A 6,620-nucleotide genomic window follows, 5' to 3' on the forward strand; every position below is an offset into this window, starting at 1 on the left:
TTTTTGGAGGTATTACTAGCTATTATAAAAGTAGAGAAATAGAAATTTGCAAATTTGCTAATTTTTTAAAAATTTTGGTACATTTTTAGTTTTTTTATAAATAAAAATTATTTTTTTTACTAAATTTTACCACTATCATAAAGTACAATATGCGACGAGAAAACAATCTCAGAATGACCTGGATAAGTAAAAGCGTTTTAAAGTTATCACCACATAAAGTGACACATGTCAGATTTGCAAAAAATAGCCGGGTCCTTAAGGTGAATTATGAGTCCTTAAGGCGTTAAACGGACAGCCGTTGTGGAGTTCACTGTTAAAGGGACGGGCACTGTGGAGGTCACTGTTAAAGGGGTGGTCAATGTTAAAGGTGCGGGCACTGTGGAGGTCACTGTTACAGGGGCAGGTACTGTGGAGGTCACTGTTAAAGGGGAGGTCACTATTAAAGGGACTGGCAATGTGGAAGTCACTGTTAAAGGGTCGGTCACTGTTAAAGGGGTGGGCATTTTGAAGGTCACTGCTGTGGAGGTCACTGTTAAAGGGGTGAACACTGTGGAGGTCACTATTAAAGGGGCGGGCACTGTAGAGGTCACTGTTAAGGGGGCAGGCACTGTGGAGGTCACTGTTAAAGGGGCGGGCACTGTAAGGTCTCTGTTATAGCGGCGGGCACTGTGGAAGTCACTGTTAAAGGGGCGGGCACTGTGGATATCACTGTTAACCCCTTCAACCCCGGGCCTGGTTTCACCTTCCTGCCCAGGCCATTTTTTGCAAATCTGACATGTGTCACTTTATGTGGTGATAACTTTAAAACGCTTTTACTTATACAGGCCATTCTGACACTGTATTCTTGTCACATATTGTACTTCATGACAGTTGCAAAAATAAATTAAAAAAATACATTTTTATTCATAAAAAATTACCAAATTTACAAAAAAATTGAAAAATTAGCAAATTAGCAAATTTCAATTTCTCTACTTTTATAATAGATAGTAATACCTTCAAAAATAGTAATTACTTTACATTCCCCATATGTCTACTTCATGTTTGGATCATTTTTAAAATTACATTTTATTTTTTGGGGACGTTAGAAGGCTTAGAAGTATGGAAGCAAATCTTGAAATTTTTCGGAAAATTTCCAAAACCCGCTTTTTAAGGACCAGTTCAGGTCTGAAGTCACTTTGTGAGGCTTACATAATAGAAACCACCCAAAAATTACCCCATTTTAGAAACGACACCCCTAAAGGTATACAAAACTGATTTTACAAACTTTCTTAACCCTTTTGCTGTTCCACAAGAATTGATGGAAAATGGAGATGAAATTTCAGAATTTCACTTTTTTGGCAGATTTTACATTTTAATCAATATTTTCCAGTAGCAAAGCAAGGGTTAACAGCTAAATAAAACTCAATATTTATTACCCTGATTCTGCGGTTTACAGAAACACCCCACATGTGATCGTAAACTGCTGTACAAGCACACGGCAGGGCGCAGAAGGAAAGGAACGCCATATGGTTTTTGGAAGGCTAATTTAGCTGAACTGTTTTTTAGATGCCATGTCCAATTTGAAGCTCCCCTGATGCACCCCTACAGTAGAAACTCAAAAAAATTACCACATTTTGGAAACTACAGAATAAGGTGCCAGTTTTATTGGTACTATTTTGGGCTACATATGATTTTTTATTGCTCTATATTACGTTTTTTGTGAGGCAAGGTAACAAAAAATGGATGTTTTGGCACCGTTTTTATTTTTTATTTTTACAGCGTTTATCCGAGAGATTAGGTCATGTGACTTTTTTATAGAGTAGATTGTTACGCACGTGGCAATACCTAATATGTCTACTTTTTCTTATTTATTTAAGTTTTACACAATAATAGCATTTTTCAAACCGAAATAATGATATTTTAGTGTCTCATAGTCTGAGAGCCATAGCTTTTTTATTTTTTGACCGATTCTCTCAGGTAGGGTCTCATTTCTTGCGGGATGAGATGACGGTCTGATTGGTACTATTTTGGGGAGCATACGCCTTTTTGATCACTTGCTGTTGCAATTTTTCTGATGTAATGTGACAAAAATTGCTTTTATTTACACCGTTTTTTTTTTTTACAATGTTCACCTGAGTGGTTTAGTCATGTGATATTTTTATAGAGCTGTTTGTTACGGACGTGGGGATACCTAATACGTATACTATTTAAATTTCTTTCACTTTAGCACAATAATAGCAGTTTGGAAGCAAAAAATAATCATATTTTAGTGTCTCATAGTCTGAGAGCCATAGCTTTTTTATTTTTTGACCGATTCTCTCAGGTAGGGTCTAATTTTTTTGCGGGATGAGGTGATGGTCTGATTGGTAATATTTTGGGGGACATACACCTTTATGATCACTTGCTGTTGCAATTTATGTTATGTAATGTGACAAAAATTGCTTTTTTTTTTACACATTTTTTTTTTCTTTTTTACGGTGTTCACCTGAGTGGTTAGATCATGTGATATTTTTATAGAGCTGTTTGTTATGGACATATATGTATACTTTTTTTTTATTTTTTTTCACTTTAGCACAATAATAGCAGTTTTGACACCAAAAAAATTATGTTTTAGTGTCTCCATGTTCTGAGAGCTATAGTTTTTTTATTTTTTGGGCGATTGTCTTCGGTAGGGGCTCATTTTTTGCGGGATGAGATGACTGTTTTATTGATACCATTTTGGGGGGCATACGCCTTTTTGATCACTTGGTTTTGCACTTTTTGTGATGTAAGGTGACAAAAATTTTATGCTTTTTTTTACACTGTTTTTATTTTTTTATTTTTTATGGTGTTTATCGGACAGGGTGGATTATTTGATATATTTATGGAGCCAGTCATTACGGACGTGGCAATACCTAATATGTGTGGGTTTATTTTTATTTTTTTCTGTTTTTTTTTTTATAAAATAAGGGGAAAGGGGCGTTTTTTTTCTTTTTTACTTTATTCATTTTATTACTTTATTAATTTTATTAAAAACACTTTTTTTAAAACTTTTTTTTAACTTTACTTTATTTATGACATTCACTTTTGGGGGCCTGATCCCCTCTGCAATGCATTACAATACATCTGTATTGTAATGTTTTGCCTGTTAGTGTATGACACTGAGTCATACACTAACAGGTTGCCTAGGAGACCCAGCCTGAGGCTGGATCTCCTCGGCTCTTGTAGAAGGTAGTTCCCGATGCCATGCAAGGCATTGGGCAGCCTCTGCACGGCATCGGGCTGCCTTGTGTCGCATCGGGTCCCCGCCACAGCAGCGCGGGGACTCAATGCTCTCCCTCACCCGACACAAACCTCTTCTATGTCGTGGTCAGCGCGGACCGCAGCATAGAAGGGGTTAGTCCGCCGGCGTCTGCTTTTACAGTGATGCCGGCGGATACAGCAGGGGCCCGGCTACCACTGTGCCCGCGCGATCTCTATGACGTATTATTACGTTAAATTGCGGTAACTCAGTGGTTCCCATGACGTAACAGTACGTCAAAGGTCACGAAGGGGTTAAAGGGGCGGCCATTTTGAAGGTCACTGTTAAAGGGGTGGTCAATATTAAAGAGGACCTTTCACTAGGGCGCCGCTCTGCCCTTTTAACAGTGACCTCCACAATGCCCGTCCTCAAAAGTGACCTCCACAGTGCCCTCTCCTTTAAAAAGGACCTTTCACTAGTTTATAAACTGAAAACTAACTATATCAGTGGGCAGAGCGGCGCCCAGGGGTCCCCCTGCACTTACTAGTATGTCTCCGTTCGCCCGGTATAGGCTCCGGTGTCTGCAGCTCCCTCTGTTGTACTGGGCGGAGTTTATGTATTAGGGTTGTCCCTTGCTGCAGCGCTGGCCAATCGTAGCGCAGAGCTCATAGCCTGGGACTCTGCCCACTGATATAGTTAGTTTTTAGTTTATAAACTAGTGAAAGGTCCTTTTTAAAGGGGAGGGCACTGTGGAGGTCACTTTTGAGGACGGGCATTGTGGAGGTCACTGTTAAAGGGGCGGGCACTGTGGAGGTCACTGTTAAAGGGTCAGGCACTGCAGAGTTTACTGTTAAAGGGGCGGGCACTGTGGAGGTCACTGTTAAAGGGGTGGTCCATGTTAAAGGGACGGGCACTGTGGAGGTCACTGTTAAAAGGGCGGGCACTGTAAAGGTCACTGTTAAAGGGGCAGCCACTATGAAGGCCACTGTTAAAGGGGTGGTCAATGTTAAATGGGTGGCCACTGTGAAGGTCACTGTTAAAGGGGTGGTCAGTGTTAAAGGGGCAGTCACTGTGGAGTTCACTGTTAAAAGGGCAGGTTTTGTGGCGATAACTGTTAAAGGATTAGACACTGTAAAGGTCACTGTTAAAGGGGCGGTCACTATTAAAGGGATGGGCAATATGGAGGTCACTGTTAAAGGGGTGGGTATTGTGGAGGTCACTGTTAAAGGGGAGGTCACTGTTAAAAGGGCTGGCACTGTGGAGTTCACTGAGCAGGTCACTGTTAAAAAGGCGGTCACTGTTAAAGGGCGGGCACTGTGGAGGTCACTGTTAAAGGGGCGGGCACTGTGTAGGTTATTGTTAAAGGGGCAGGCACTGTGGAAGTCAGTGTTAAAGGGGCGGCCACTGTGGAGGTCACTGTTAAAGTGGAATTTACTGTGGAGGTCACTGTTAAAGGGGCCGGCACTGTGGAGGTCATTGTTAAAGCGGCGGTCACTTTTAAAGGGACGGGCAATGTGGAGGTCACTGTTAATTTGGTGGGCACTGTGGAGGTCACTGTTAAAGGGCGGGCACTGTGGAGGTCATTGTTAAAGGGGTGGTCAATGTAAAAGTGGTGGGCATTGTGGAGGTCACTGTTAAAGTGGCGGGCACTGTGGAAGTCACTGTTTAAAGGGGCAGCCACTATGAAGTTCACTGTTAATTTGGTGGTCAATGTTAAAGGGGTGGACATTGTGGAGGTACTGTTATGGGGGATATATGTTTTAAAGACACACAGAAACATTAAATGAAATAGATGAAATATACCCGTGCGAAGCCGGGTCCTTCTGCTAGTAGCTCATATATATAAAAATGAGTTTGTCTGGACGTCTGTCTGGACGTCTGTCTGTCTGTTTGTGCGCGACCACACGACTGAACCGATCTTCACCAAATTTGGCAGAGAGGTAAAATTGGTGTCCTGTAAGGTTTTAGATCGGGTCTCAGCTCTCTAGAACATACTGTTCCTGAGATATTCCCAAAAAATTACCTGCATTAAGCCAATACAAGCCTGCAAGTCTTTCTCTTCAAATCCCAACTGCCATACACACGGTCACATGTCCCTTATCAGCCAATAGAAGCTTGCAGACCCTTAGTCTCCACATACACACAGCTTTACTCCAGGTTTCCATAACAACCCAGCCCTTTTTCTTCACTGCTGTAAGTCAGCTTTAGGCTAGGGCTACAGCACGACACATAGGGCAGAACTACACTGCTACATGAGTTTATCTTGGATGGATTTTTTGCGACTGTCTTGTCGCAGTCACAGCATGTCGCATATCGCAGTGCAACACCATAGCCTATCATGATAAAAGTTGTTGAGACAAAATGTTGCGCGACACATGTTGTCGTGTAGAGCTAGCATTAAAGGGGCATGGCGCTATGGAGGTCAATGTTAAACGGGCCTGCACTGTGGAGGTCACTGTTAAAGAGGGGGGCATTGTGAAAGTCACAGTTAAAGGGGCGGGAACTGTGGAGGTAACTGTTAAAGAGGCTGGCACTGTGGAGGTCATTTTTAAAGGTGCAGGGCACTGTGGAGGTCACTGGTAAAGGGGCGGGCACTGTGGAGGTCACTGTTAAAGAGGCAGGCACTGTGGAGGTCACTGTTAAAGGTGTGGGCGCTGTGGAGGTCACTGTTAAAGAAATCGGCACTGTGGAGGTCACTGTTAAAGGGATGGGCACTGTGGAGGTCACTGTTAAAGAGATGGACATTGTAGAGGTCACTGGTAAAGGGGCGTGCACTGTGGAGTTCACTGTGGAGGTCACTCCTAAAGGGTCAGGCACTGTGCAGGTAACTGTTTAAGATGCGGTCATTGTTAAAGGGGAGGTCACTGTGGAAGTCACTGTTAAAGTGGGGGGCACTGTGGAGGTCAATGTTAAAGATGTGTCACTGTTAAAGGGGTGGGCATTGTGAAGGTCACCGTTAAAGGGGCGGGCACTGTGGAGGTCACTGTTAAACCGCTGGCACTATTGAGGTCACTGTTAAAGGGGCGGACGCTGTGGAAGTCACTGATAAAGAGGCGGGCACTGTGGATGTTACTGTTAAAAGGGCGGAAACTGTAGAGGTCACTGTTAAGGGGGCAGGGGCCACTATTAAAGGGGCAACTGCTGTGGAGTTCACTGTTAAGACAGCAGGGTATTGTGAGGTCACTGTTAAGGCAGCAGGGTAATGTGGAGGTCACTGTTAAGGGGGCGGGCCGCTGAGGAGGTCACTGTCAAGAGAGTAGGGTGCTGTGAAACTCTGTTAAAGGGTCAGGCACTGTGCAGGTAACTGTTTAAGATGCGGTCATTGTTAAAGGGGAGGTCACTGTGGAAGTCACTGTTAAAGTGGGGGGCACTGTGGAGGTCAATGTTAAAGATGTGTCACTGTTAAAGGGGTGGGCATTGT

At 43.0% G+C, this 6,620-nt stretch overlaps 1 long non-coding RNA gene across 1 annotated transcript; it reads left to right on the forward strand.

Annotated features, from left to right (window-relative positions):
• The first annotated feature begins 353 nt into the window (after window positions 1–353).
• Window positions 354–6,190, forward strand: LOC120979486. The gene is made up of 4 exons (XR_005774299.1): window positions 354–384; window positions 3,537–3,554; window positions 5,982–6,101; window positions 6,149–6,190. It is a non-coding gene; the product is annotated as an uncharacterized LOC120979486 (long non-coding RNA).
• Window positions 6,191–6,620: the final 430 nt, after the last annotated feature.

The sequence above is a fragment of the Bufo bufo genome, chromosome 9 (genome assembly GCF_905171765.1).
Source record: "Bufo bufo chromosome 9, aBufBuf1.1, whole genome shotgun sequence".
In the NCBI taxonomy this organism is placed as follows: Eukaryota; Metazoa; Chordata; class Amphibia; order Anura; family Bufonidae; genus Bufo; species Bufo bufo.